The sequence below is a fragment of the Xyrauchen texanus genome, chromosome 39 (assembly GCF_025860055.1).
Source record: "Xyrauchen texanus isolate HMW12.3.18 chromosome 39, RBS_HiC_50CHRs, whole genome shotgun sequence".
NCBI lineage: Eukaryota > Metazoa > Chordata > Actinopteri > Cypriniformes > Catostomidae > Xyrauchen > Xyrauchen texanus.
In genome coordinates, this window is record NC_068314.1 from 5361869 (window position 1) to 5376174 (window position 14306).

A 14306-nucleotide genomic window follows, 5' to 3' on the forward strand; every position below is an offset into this window, starting at 1 on the left:
CCCCAAATGAGTTATGCTAAACAACATGCTACGATAGTTAACACATTGTGTATTGTTTGTTTGTGAGTCACACTTAAGTTATTCATGGGTTAAAAATGACCCGAACATACATACGTAATATTTAAAGTTTTGTTTTTTAAGATATGCAATAACACAAATTTTACTAAAGTAAATACACTAAAGTTTTGCAGTTTTGGTTTTTATAGTTTATTTAGCTCTAAATTAATACATTATAAATAAATAATAAAAAAAAAAAGCACATTTTACGTTATCTTCACTTCAATAAAAACCTTAATTTCAGTAAATTGAAAGAGTTTCAAAACATACAAATATGTAATTGTGGGTCTCTGGTGACATCTGGAATAAAAATAACAATCATATGAAATGACAGCTATGGCCATGCGGTATCCTGAAATTTAGGTTATAGTTAACAGCAGTTCCTCTCCACACCACAAGAGGTGCAGTGGACCTTCCGGATCATGTGGGGTCCTAGGGGAGAGTAAGATGTTGTTATGAGAAAAGCGTTCCTGTCACATGTAGGCTCTGTGAGCCTGGAAGACAATAAAGTGCTATTCCAGTTATCGTGTGTAATTCAGTTCCTACATTTCTGAAGATACTACAGGCCAGTAGATGTCTTCAGTATTTCATGGACTGGCTGATCTCTATTAGCCAATGTTGTAACAAAATTAATTTCTGAATATGATCACAAGTTATGCATTGGATATATACAGTATTTAGGTATTCTATATTTATAATATATTTACTGTTGCCCTCTAGCCGGCGCTACAGAGCACTGAGCACCAGAACAGCCAAGCACAGGAACAGTTCTCTTACGAGAGGTTCTCTCGTATTGCGTAAGCTAGCTTACGCTACGGGAAAGATTCATCTTTTCTGAGATATTGAAGCCAAAAAATTATCCTTAATTTTTGTATCCATTGTCAACGCAGTGCGGCAGCTGCAGACCTTGAGCGGGCTATCTAGCGAGCTCATAGGTTGCTCTGCGGCAACTGCTGCAGCCTATAGACGAGCTTGGGCGAACTCGCATCCAATGAGAGGCGTCCGCGGCTCACTGCATCAAAGCCCGCCAAAATGGGCGTGACTAGAGTGCATATAAGCGTAGTTCAGTAGGCTGGAACCCTGATTTTCATCTCTTCAGCGAAGCTCTTCGCATCACTGAACTGGAAGCCGCGTCGCCGTTCGAGGTGCATCAAGCAAGCGTGGACAGCGCTCGAAGAAGCCGGCCGTCTTCGCCACCTTCAGCCGTCCTGCGAGCTACACCATCCGGCGACGTATCCTTTTTAAAAGCAAGCTAGTTCTTAAGAACTTCACAAAAAGTACTGGCGTCTTTTTAAGATGCCTCGCTCCACTTGCGCCTCATGCCGCGCTCCTCTCAGCACCGGAGACCGCCACATCATCTGCGCTCTCTGCCTGGGACTGGGGCATGCAGAGCTCGCCCTCGCCCGGCGGATCGCGATTCTGCGAGGAGCTGCCGATGTCGACCCTGCGGGCTCGACTTCGAGCGCTCAGGACCGAAGCCGCCGCGCGCCTTCCGTTCAGCCGCGCAGAAAAAGCGCCGCTCTCAAAGGCTGCGGAAACAATGGTAGAAGCGATTGCCTCGCCGGAGCCCATCCCTCGAGCATCGCCTTCACCCTCCCGCCCACCAGCGTAGTTGCCGCCCGGCGGCTGCTCTGCTGCCATCTCGGACGAGAAGCGGAGGATAAGGGCTGTTCCATCATGGCTTCGGACAGCGAGGAATGGTCAGGCTCACACGCCTCCTCCTCGGCCCAGGAATCCAGCAGGACCCGCGCCGGGTCGAAGGGGAACTAACACGCCTCCTCACACAGGCCGTCGACCGCCTCGGGCTCGAGTGGTCACCGCCCTTGAGCAGGCACCCAACAGACTTGGCGGCTGCTTTCTACAGAGCCGCCGCTGCGCAGCTTCCGCTACCGGGCGCTACCTTCCTGCCGGAACTCCACGCCGAGCTTTCCAAATCATGGAGCAGCGCCTTTCTCGGCCAGGGTCCGATCCCACGTCTCCACCTCTCTTGCTTCGGTGGACGGCGTCACTGAGAAGGGCTACGCTTCCATCCCTCCGGTCGAGGATGCGGTAGCAGCACACCTTTTGCCCGCCCTCCGCGAGATGGCGGTTTAAACCAGTGCTCCCGTCTAAGGCCTGCAGAACAACTTCCGCCTGTGTTGGCCGCGCCTATTCCGCCGCCGGCCAAGCTTCATCTGCTCTGCACTCTATGGCCGTCCTACACAACGCACCGCTCTCTCCATCCGGTCTCTTCGGCTCCGCGGTGAGTGGTATCATTGACCGGTTTTCAGAGGTCCAAAAAGCCACACAAGCCATGAATCTCTTTCTGCCTCGTTGCGCTAGCTCCTCTGCAGGCCGCTCACGTGATCAGCCTCCTGCACGAGCCTCTTCACAGCGCCCAGCTCAACAATCTCAGACTTCTCAGCGTCGACAGGGCGGCCGCCCTCGATCAGCGCTCAGACAGCCGCCACAGACCGCCGCCCCAGCGGGCCTCGATTTAAGGTAACGCTGAAACCAGAGCAATCGAAGTCTTCCTAACTTTGTTGAACAAACGACGGCTCAGTCCGCCGCGGCCGGACCACAGTCAAAGCTTTGCCCCTGTCAGTCCCCTTCTCTCAGGCTACTACAGTGGTGAATTTAGCAGCCAACAAGCCGGTGACACTGCCCGCTTGCCTGCACTCAAACGCCGTTTTCACGGTGACCCAAATAAATCTTGTAAAGAGCAAACATGTCTTATGTGTAGAAAATGTGCCCACAACCCAGTGTTCGCCCCTACACACAAGCATAACACATCCTGTGCCCCTATCAGAGCACGCTCTCATAAAGCGATTACTGAACCGCTCGGCGTCAGAGTCAATGAAAGCGCCCACAAATGCGTCTGTGCGCCCATTCTCTGGCAGCTCTGTCACACGACCAGCCCTATGTGTAGAAAATGTGCCCACAATCCAGTGTTCACTTCTGCACACAAGCACTGCATGTCTCGTGTCCCCACCAGAGCACGCTCACATTAAGCGGTTCACGAACCGCTCGAGCGCTAGAGTCAATAAATGCGCCCACGAATGCGTCGCGTGCGCCCATTCTCTGCCCGCTCTGCTACACGGCCAGCAAACATTCCTCTGTGTGTAAGTCCCGTGCCCATGACTATGCTTGCGCATCACGTAACAGATGTGACTCTTTCCCCATTCATTCCAATCGGAAGTCACTCACAAAACAGCCTGTTCATGCTGTCTGCGAGCAATCATGCATGAACACACTAAGCAGCGCTCACACATTTTGTTCAGCGCTCTGTGTGCGGCAATCAGAGCGAATTGGCCATTCACCCTCTAGCGTTACGCTTCAAAGCGTGGGAAGCTATTCCAGGGATATCCAAGTGGGTGTTAAGCACAATACAACAGGGCTATTTGCTACAGTTCGATCGCCGCCCTCCTCGCTTCAGAGCGCGGCTCGAAACCACTGTGAACACGGAAGCAGTGTGCATGCTTCGTTCAGAAATAGCAAGCCTTCTGTGCAAAAGGGCCATAGAGAAAGTGCCACCCTCTCTGAGCGAGTCGGGGCTTTACAGCCGTTATTTTCTTGTTCCCAAGAAAGACGGCGGCCTCAGACCCATATTAGATCTCAGGGTTTTGAACAAGGTGCTTGCAAAAGACCGTTCAAAATGCTTACAATCAGGAAACTCCTCGCGCATGATGCACCAGAGGGACTGGTTTATTTCTCTCGATCTGAAAGATGCATACTTTCAGATTCAGATAAATCCCGTCACAGGCCATTCTTGAGATTAGCCTCGACGGCCAGGTTTATCAATACACCGTCCTCCCGTTCGGCCTGTCCTTAGCACCCCGTACTTTCACGAAGTGCATGGATGCGGCACTCGCACCCCTGTGGAGTCAGGGTTTGCGAATTTTGAACTATTTGGACGACTGGCTGATTATGGCACAGCCACATATGGAGCTTCTGTCTCACAGAGCAGTTCTCCTCAGCCATCTGAACAGTTTGGGTCTTGCAGTCAATTGGACCAAGAGCTCACTACAGCCCAGTCAGACAATTTCCTTCCTTGGAATAGAACTAGACTCCGTGGCAATGACGGCTCGCTTATCTACACAGCGGCGCCGTGTTCAGCGACTAGCCGCATCTTTTCAGATGAACAGCCTCACGCCTCTGAAGAAATTCCAGAGAGTGCTAGGTTACATGGCCTCAGCCGCAGCAGTACTTCAGCTGGGTGTACTGCACATCGCCCGCTTCAGCATTGGCTAAACACCCGCGCGTCTCGCCGGGCTTGGGCCACAGGCCGCCAGCCCATCAAGGTGACTCAGACCTGTATATCAGCTCTGCAGCCCTGGACAGTGGCCAAATGGTATCAGCGGGGAGTGACAATGGGAGCTGTATCTCGCCGAAAAGTCATCTCGACAGACGGCGTCCAACATGGGTTGGGGCGCGGTCTGCGAGGGCTCTCCGGTTTTCGGCCTATGGTCAGTTCAGGAAAAGCTCCTTCACATAAATTGTCTGGAAATGATAGCGGTCGAGTGCGCGCTCGTGCGCTTTCTCCCGGTCATTCAGGGTCACCACGTCCTGGTCCGTTCGGACAACAGATCTGTGGTATCCTACCTAAACCGTCAGGGCGGTGTCAGATCCAGGAACCTCTTCCATCTGACGAAACGCATACTGAGTTGGTCCCAGTGCCACCTGCGCTCGCTGAGGGCGACGCACGTGCCAGGCCACCTGAACGACGGCCCGGACAGACTGTCCAGAGACAATATTCCCCCAGGGGAATGGTCCCTGCACGCTCAAACAGTCCAGACGTTATGGCACCTATTCGGCAGAGCAGAGATAGACCTCTTTGCGTCCAAAGAGAACTCTCACTGCCCAATATTTTTCTCGAAAAGTGAGGACGCGCTGGCCCAGGACTGGCCCAGACGCCCGCTTTATGCCTTCCCTCCCGTCTCGCTATTGCCACAGGTAATGCAGAGGATCAGGGAAACGCGTCACTCGGTGCTCCTCATAGCCCCACGTTGGGAGAATCAGACATGGTTCCCGGAGCTTACGCAGCTGTCACTGACAGCGCCGTGGCCCATCCCAGTGAGAGCAGATCTCCTCTCTCAAGCTCGCGGCACAATCTGGCATCCCCACCCAGAGCGCTGGGCGCTGCATGCGTGGGTGATCAACGACTACCCGTCGCTCTGCCAGAAGGAGTAATAAACACCATCATACACACTAGAGCCCCTTCCACGAGAAGACTCTATGCGTCAAAATGGTCTGTGTTCTCAAAATGGTGCACCGACAGAGACCTGGACCCGCGGACATGTGGGGTGTCGTCGCTGCTCGTATTCCTACAAGAGCTGCTGGATAAGGGCAGATCCCCATCCACGCTCAAAGTGTATGTGGCGGCCGTTGCGGCGTTCGCTGAACCCCTGCACGGCCAGTCATGGGGTAAAAACGAGCTGGTCATCCGCTTCCTCAGGGGAGCTAGAAGGATGAACCCCCGCGCCCCCATCGGTTCCTATCTGGGATCTTTCTATAGTTCTCGAAACTATGAAAGCCCCCCCTTTCGAACCACTTCAATCCGTGGATTTGAAATACCTTTCACTCAAAACCGTTTTTCTGACTGCCCTGTCATTAGTCAAACGTGTGGGAGACCTTCACGCGCTGTCTGTCAGCGCTGCGTGTCTTGAGTTTGGACCAAGTGACTCCAAGGTCATTTTAAAGCCTAGACACGGCTATGTTCCCAAGGTGATCGGTACTCTTTTCAGAGCACAGGTCATTTCCCTATCGGCGCTACCAACACCCGATAGCGAACGCGACGCCAATCTCCTTTGCCCGATCAGAGCACTGAGATTGTATACTGCGCGCTCCGCCGCTTTCAGACGCTCTGAGCAGCTTTTTGTTTCGTTCGGAGGGCGCACCAAAGGTCTCGCTGCCTCGAAACAGACACTATCTAGATGGATAGTGGACGCTATTGCTGCTGCATACGGCGTCAAAAGACCTGCCATGCCCGTTGGGCATTAGGGCTCACTCCACTAGAGGCATGGCATCCTCGTGGGCATGGTCCAGCGGGATTTCCATTCACGACATATGTGTGGCAGCGGGATGGACTTCCCCTCCACCTTTGTCAGATTTTACAATATGGAAGTGCCCGCTCTGCAGGCAAAACTACTAGCGGTTTAATACGCTACAGCTCCCCTGGTGAGCTGCACTGATGGGTCACATTCCACACAGACCGGCACCGCCGCTCTGTCGTTCCCTTCCCACTATGTGCTTATGTATTACACAATCAATGACCCGCATTCTTGCCGGCCAAATATTATTTCCCCACTCATAAGGGCTCCCCGGGTCCCCCTTAATTCCCTGGGGCTCATACAGTGGATGCTTGGCACGCACGGCGTTGACAATGGGTTCCCGTAGCGTAAGCTAGCTTACGCAATACGAGAGAACCTCTCGTAAGAGAACGTATCGGTTACCTAACGTAACCTCGGTTCTCTCTAGATGAGGGAACGAGTATTGCGTAGCCGGCCGTGCTTTCGCGCCACGAGCGACTTTTCGCTTCAGTCAATGAAAACCAGGGTTCCAGCCTACGAACTACGCTTATATGCACTCTAGTCACGCCCATTTTGGCGGGCTTTGATGCAGTGAGCGCGCGGACGCCTCTCATTGGATGCGAGTTCGCCCAAGCTCGTCTATAGGCTGCAGCAGTTGCCGCAGAGCAACCTATGAGCTCGCTAGATAGCCCGCTCAAGGTCTGCAGCTGCCGCACTGCGTTGACAATGGATACAAAAATTAAGGATAATTTTTTGGCTTCAATATCTCAGAAAAGATGAATCTTTCCCGTAGCGTAAGCTAGCTTACGCAATACTTGTTCCCTCATCTAGAGAGAACCGAGGTTACGTTAGGTAACCGATAAGTTTTTTCCCTCCGGCCATCCACCTCATGATCAGTTAAAACTGCCCCAAATACATTCCTTTTGTCAATACAACCATGTGCAATATTCAATCTATTCCTAATATATCTATATATCCATATTTCACCATATTTCTTTAACATATCCTAGCCTACCTCTTCTTCAATACATTACATCACCTGCACATAACTGTATATCTGTATATAAAATATTCAAACAACATTATTTCTCTATTGTATATTTCTCTTTTTCATCTGTTATTTCTTATTTTTATGTCACTATATGTATATATATATATATATATATATATATATATATATATATATATATATATATATATATATATATGGTTGCATTTGCACTGGAAGCTTCTGTCACCATGACAAATTCCTTGTGTAAGCATATTTGGCAATAAAGATCATTCTGATTCTGATTCTAATATATTTATATTATTTAAAATAAAATATTTATATTTTTTATCATAAAATATTTGTCCAATTGCAGCAGCACAAACAACTTGTGTGGAAGTGTCAGATTTTGCAATAATGTTCCAATATGCTGTCAAATGTAACCGTGCTGCCACCGTCAAATCTGACTGTGTTACAAAGAAAAGACAGAGTAATTATTTTCTTTCAAACATCAACATTCTTGCATACACTTTCTCACCCAGGGGTCAGACTTAGACCTGCGTGGTATGTTTGGTATGTGGGGACAGGTTTTTCTACACTTACTAACTAAAATAAATAAATAAAAATAAAGGCTCCCAAATAGATCAGATGATGTTGATGATGTCAGGTGGTTAGGATTAGGTTTAAGGATAAAGTCAGGAAATATAAAATATCATTAGCCTGATATGAAATCAGTGAAAGTCTATGAGATGTCCTCCCTAATAATCAAAAAACCTGTGTTTTAGTGTGTATGTGTGCATGTTTTTAGTGTGCATGTTTTCTCCTCCGAGACAGGATTGTATCGAGGCACAGATCTGGGGAAGGGTACAGAAAAATGTCTGCAGCATTGAAGGTCCCAATGAGCACAGTGGGAACCATAAATGGATGAAGTTTGGAACCACCAGGACTCTTCCTAGAGCTGGTCGCCCGTCCAAACAGAGCGATCGGGGGAGAAGGGCCTTAAGTCAGGGAGGTGACCAAGAACCCGATGGTCACTCTGACAGAGCTCCAGCGTTTCTCTGTGGAGAGAGAAGAACCTTCCAGAAGAACAACCATCTCTGCAGCACTCCACCAATCAGGCCTGTATGGTAGAGGGGCCAGACGGAAGCCACTCCTCAGTAAAAGGCACAAAACAGCCCACCTGGAGTTTGCCAAAAGGCACCTGAAGGACTCTAAATTCTCTGGTCTGATGAAACAAAGATTGAACTTTTTGGCCTGAATGGCAAGCGTCATGTCTGGAGGAAACCAGGGTCCGCTCATCACCTGGACAATACCATCCCTACAGTGAAGCATGGTGGTGGCAGCACCATGCTGTGGGGATGTTTTTCAGCGGCAGGAACTGGGAGACTAGTCAGGATCGAGGTAAAGATGAATGCAGTAATGTACAGAGACATCCTTGATGAAAACCTTCTCCAGAGCGCTCTGGACCTCAGACTGGGGCGAAGGTTCACCTTTAACCAGGACAATGACCCTAAGCACACAGCCAAGATAACAAAGGAGTGGCTACGGGACAACTCTGTAAATGTCCTTGAGTGGCCCAGCCAGAGCCCAGACTTGAACCCGATTGAACATCTCTGGAGAGATCTGAAAATGGCTGTGCACTGACGCTCCCCATCCAACCTGATGGAGCTTGAGAGGTCCTGCAAAGAAGAATGGGAGAAACTGCCCAAAAATAGATGTGCCAAGCTTGTAGCATCATACACAAAAATACTTGAGGCTGTAATTGGTGCCAAAGGTGCTTCAACAAAGTGTTGAGCAAAGGCTGTGAATACTTATGTACATGTTTATTTTTAATAAATTTGCAAAGATTTCAAACAAACTTTCACATTGTCATTATGGGGTATTGTTTGTAGAATTGAGGAAAATAATGAATTTAATCCATTTTGGAATAAGGCTGTAACATAACAAAATGTGGAAAAGTGAAGCGCTGTGAATACTTTCCGGATGCACTGTACTTATAAAACTTGTTCTGCAGCAGGTTTTCATCCTGCAACTTCTGTGAGAAACCGTCAGATATGTCCAGAGTGCTTCATTCATCAATTTTCTTGAAAACAATCAGAGATTAAAATGACACATACAATTACACACAGAAAACATAAAATAAAAGTTGTAAGTAAACCTAGCTGTCTGGAAGGTCTTACTCTGAAAAACAAAAAGAAAAGAAAAACCTGTCAATGGGAAATCAAAAGTATGGGAAAACATTTTTCATGGTTGCTTTCTGATGATAAATTTACCATGGTTTTACAACAGTAATTGTACTTGTCGACTGTAGTAATCGTAGTTTTTGGTGAAAAACATTTTAATACAGTATTCTGTGTCCATATAGTAACAATGGTTTTAATATTAACCATGGGTAATATTGTCGTTATATAACGTACTGTAAACATGGTATTTACAATAAAACCATACTATATAGTAACCACACCATTTTTGTTTTTTCATTTTCCTGTATTACTACTATTGTTTCACTGCTAATATCATGGTTAAAATATGTTTACTGTAGTAAAACCATGATAAATTTATTGCGAGGACACGCAAAACTATTTCAGAAAAAAACAATCCCCTTCCTGTCCTCTAGATGGCTCTCTAAATTAGAGTTTACCTCTAAATAACGGTTGTTAAATTCAGCAACCAAGGGCATTTTAATGGAATTTTGAAACAAAGGGCACAAATATGTTACTATGATGTCAAAAATTCAGAGTTCCGACCGAGTTTGCTTCAGTTTCTTCTACACTCAGATAGTTCTGAAGTTTTGACTTATTTGGTAAACTGCCGCATATAACTAATAGTAAGTCTGATTTTGTACTGGTACACAAAATGCTTACAACATAGGCTATTTAGATGTTTCCCTATGAAAAACCACCTGCCTTTTGATCCGCATTTTTCAAATGGTTTTACTTAGTTTTTTATGAAATATTAAAGAAAGTGTGTTGTGAATAAAAATTATGTTTAGTGTAAATATAAAGGCGACATAGTGCCCACTGATGGCCTAGTCATGTAGTGTAGATAAAAGCATAATTAGCTTATGCAACCTCCATTATCAGTAAGATATTGTGCGAATAGAACTTATTCACATTAGCGCCATCTTTGATAGCGCTATAGCGTGAATAAGGTATTTTCTTGAATTTCTCTATTAGTTTTGCAATGGGACAAGTAAGCAGCTATTTTGGATGCCGTGGAGGTACATTACGCTGCAGGGCTGAGCAGACTGCCCTTGCCCGAATAAAGGAAAGAGAGGAGGAGGAGGATAAAAGACAGGAGCTTCCTCCTCAAGAATACTATTCTTTACAAGAACAATGTGGAGAAAGAGACGGAGAGACAGAAGTGATAGAGCTGCAGATAATAGACCTCGCGGTCACTGAGCAACTATTTGATGCGTGCCTGTCATCTACATCTTTGATGGTCCAGGAATCATTAGTGATTGGCCAGGCAGCTCCTGAGGAAACATCTCCATCATCTGTTGATGTGCAATCCATCACAATATCTCTCCCAGCATCACAGACAGCCAAAGAAGAAAAAGGAGACAACCAGGAGCCCAGTACTAGGAGTGTACAAGAGAGGGATACTGCAAAGAATTCAAAGGTACCATGAGGAGAGAAGGGCCAGACAGAAAGAAAAAATGAAAAGAAAATATGAAAGGAGATGGAAGAAACATCAGAAAAGGATGGAGGAATTGAATGACAAAGTAGATAGGAGAACGGAACTGTTTAATGCAAGAAGTACGTGCAATAAAGCCAGTGCATTCCCGTCTCATCTCCGGCCCTTCAATCATGATCATCAGTTGTCTCTCCCTTCCCTCTCAACAAAACACAGTGCAATAGTGTCTCAAATTATTGCACATACACACACACACACACACACACACACACACACACATAAATCTGAGAACAGTGCACCCAGTGCACAAATAAATAAAAAATATATAAAAGAACCATTCATCCATGCATATATATAAAAAATGTAATTACTTGCTCTTCTCATCTCTTAACAAAAGGGAGATTGTGCTACAATTAAAGGGATAGTTCACCCAAAAAGGAAAATTATTTAATTATTAATACTCACCCTCATGCCATCTCAAATGAACGGCTTAGGTAAACAGGATAGCGCTCAAGGTTGCATCCTCAGGGTGTAAACTGTGCGATGATGCGTGAGCATGTGAGGGGGGGGTAAGATTCGTCCGGGGAGCCAGATTTCAGCACAGCACCACAGGTTAAGTCTTTGGTGAGCCACTTCATGCCAAAAATATTTTAGGCTAGTCTTATTTCAATTTTACAATACAATTTCATCGAATTGAATTTTGTAATGTTTTGATCAAATATAGACAATCCCCATTTCCAGCAGCCATCTCTCCAACACCTTATCCTTGCTAAATTGCTAATTTGGAACTTGAAAATTACTTGCCATTATATCAAACACAGTTGATATAAAAATAAGGTAATGACTTGATGGCTATAGAAATTTAATTCATACAGTGACCAGTGTCCCATAGAGTATTTAAACACTTAAGGAGTACTTTAAACTGGAAAGTCTATTAATTATATCAAAATATAAAACAAAGTGGTATTTATTTAAAAAAAAATATTAAAAAACATTACTCTTAATTTTAAGTGATAAAATAATTATTATATTATTATTATGTTCAAAATTAAGACACATTTTAGTGGAACTTGCTGATAGTTAATGTGCTTAATTCCACCTGTGGTTACTCTGCCAAGATACCTGTGTGAACTTCAGGGGAACTGACTTTGAACGTCCACTAAAAATCAGGGTAACGCCATTTGGTTACAAGTCATTGTAAAAATGTCCAAGAAAGTGTAGTAAGTTCTGAGAAAAGCTCTAGAAGCACTTGATTGCCGCCAGTTGGTTTTATTCTTTTTCAAATACAATGACATTCAGACCTAAAAATATGGTCCTTTTCAAACTGTTCTGAGACCAGTTTCCTTAAGAGTTCCATTCATTCAAAACAACTGTCGGATAAGCCATTCACTGATTAGGCAGCAAGTCACCTACCTATGTTTTCGGATGCAGCAGTTAAGTGTGAGTTAGGTGCTCTAATACATTTTGATAGCCACTTTAGATTACTCTGTATATATTCATATTTTGATGTAAAACAACTGTTTTGTCTCCATAAGGAGAGATTTTTTTTTTTTTTTTTATCTCAAGTGGCCTGAATGTTTCATTTTGTAATAGAGAATGAGTCTGATACAGAGTGTCACATATTCCTGACATACAGAATATGTAGTTTATGGGGGTTTATTATAAACAAGAAAATATGCTTTTGTGTGACAGTACTCTAAAGGAGACAGACAGACAGACAGACAGATAGCTAGATAGATAGACAGATCGGATGGACGTGATAGACAGACAGATCAATAGATAGATCAGATAGACAGACATATAGAACAGACAGACAGACAGACAGAGAGATAGACAGATCAATAGGTAGATCTGACAGACAGATAGATCAATAGATAGATCAGACAGACAGTCAGACAGATAGGACAGACAGATCAATAGGTAGATCAGACAGACAGATAGAACAGACAGATAGATAGATAGATAGATAGATAGATAGATAGATAGATAGATAGATAGAAGATAGATAGATAGATAGATAGATAGATAGATAGATAGATAGATAGATACCTCGGACAGGACGGACGGGACAGACAAACAGATCAGACAGACAGATATATAGATAGACAGACAGATCAATAGATAGATCAGATAGACAGATCAATAGGTAGATCAGACAGACAAACAGGACAGACAGATCAATAGATAGATCAGACAGATAGGACAGATCAATAGATAGATCAGATAGACAGATCAATAGGTAGATCACACAGACAGACAGATAGGACAGACAGATCAATAGATAGATCAGACAGTCATATCTGATAGATAGATAGATAGATAGATAGATAGATAGATAGATAGATAGATAGATAGATAGATAGATAGATAGATAGATAGATAGATAGATAGATAGATAGATCGATCGGATGGATGGACAGGACAGACAGACAGACAGAACAATAGATAGATCAGACAGACAGATCAATAGGTAGATCCGACAGACAGACATATATAACAGATAGACAGACAGATCAATAGGTAGATCAGACAGACAAACAGGAAAGACAGATCAATAGATATATCAGACAGATCAATAGATATATCAGACAGATAGGACAGATCAATAGATATATCAGACAGATAGGACAGATCAATAGATAGATCAGACAGACAGATCAATAGGTAGATCCGACAGACAGACATATATAACAGATAGACAGACAGATCAATAGGTAGATCAGACAGACAGACAGACAGACAGATATATATATAACAGATAGACAGACAGATCAATAGGTAGATCAGACAGACAAACAGGAATGACAGATCAATAGATATATCAGACAGATCAATAGATATATCAGACAGATAGGACAGATCAATAGATAGATCAGACAGACAGATCAATAGGTAGATCCGACAGAGAGACATATATAACAGATAGACAGACAGATCAATAGGTAGATCAGACAGACAGACAGACAGACAGATATATATAACAGATAGACAGACAGATCAATAGGTAGATCAGACAGACAAACAGGAAAGACAGATCAATAGATATATCAGACAGATAGGACAGATCAATAGATAGATCAGACAGACAGATCAATAGGTAGATCCGACAGACAGACATATATAACAGATAGACAGACAGATCAATAGGTAGATCAGACAGACAGACAGACAGACATATATAACAGATAGACAGACAGATCAATAGGTAGATCAGACAGACAAACAGGACAGACAGATCAATAGATATATCAGACAGACGGATAGATGGATGGATGATGGATAGATAGATAGATAGATAGATAGATAGATAGATAGATAGATAGATAGATAGATAGATAGATAGATAGATAGATAGATAGATAGATAGATAGATAGATAGATAGATAGATAGATAGATAGATACCTCGGACGGACCGGATCGGGACAGACAAACAGATCAGACAGACAGATATATAGATAGACAGACAGATCAATAGATAGATCAGATAGACAGATCAATAGGTAGATCAGACAGACAAACAGGACAGACAGATCAATAGATAGATCAGACAGATAGGACAGATCAATAGATAGATCAGATAGACAGATCAATAGGTAGATCACACAGACAGACAGAT